Source organism: Nematolebias whitei, chromosome 15, assembly GCF_014905685.2.
Source record: "Nematolebias whitei isolate Nwh7 chromosome 15, NemWhi1, whole genome shotgun sequence".
NCBI lineage: Eukaryota > Metazoa > Chordata > Actinopteri > Cyprinodontiformes > Rivulidae > Nematolebias > Nematolebias whitei.
The window spans coordinates 15,335,643-15,336,434 of NC_056512.1; positions in this window are offsets into that span (position 1 = coordinate 15,335,643).

The window sequence follows — 792 nt, forward strand, 5'->3', positions numbered from 1 at the left end:
GCAGCTCACAAGCTCATAAAGAAGGCTGGCTCAGTCCTCTAGAACCTTTTGAGATAAGTGCACAAAGAAGAATTCTTCATCAGACTGTCATACAACAACAAGGTGTCTTCAGTCAGAGGCTTCTTCAGATCCGTTGTGAGACAGACCGCTACAAGAGATCCTTCCTGCCCACAGCCATCAGCATCTAGAACAACTCTTTAATGAAACCAGGATGATGAGTTACAACATTTAATTTTCCTCTGGGATTAATAAAGTATTTTTGAATTAAATTGAATTGAATGTCATTGAGAATGTCTCATGAGAATCTCATTCTCATTCTGGGCTTAAATCCCAGGACTTAATTTCTACTGTGGTTTGATGCTCACATTCTTGCTAGCCTTTGCCTGCGAACGATGTCCACAAAACCATTCATGTGTAGAAATCCTATGCTAATTGTACATAGCTGTGTACAGTACATGGAAAATTGCTGTCCAACGTGGCACAATAAACAGTTTGATGTGTCACTGCATGAGATCTACTGTATTTGTCCTGTAATGAAATACTATTAAAATTTGTTTACTGGACTATAAATACCTTTAATTGTACTAGATTATTTCTTGAAATACCATCATAATATTATCAGTGTATCTATATAAAACTGTTTTATTTCACACAATAAATGTTGCTATTGTCATTGTAGTCAAGTTCTTCCTGACTTATTTGTAATATCAAAACTCTTCTTTTTTTAATGCCTCAAGTTACATGTATGTAGTATATATACATACATATACACACACACATATATATATATAT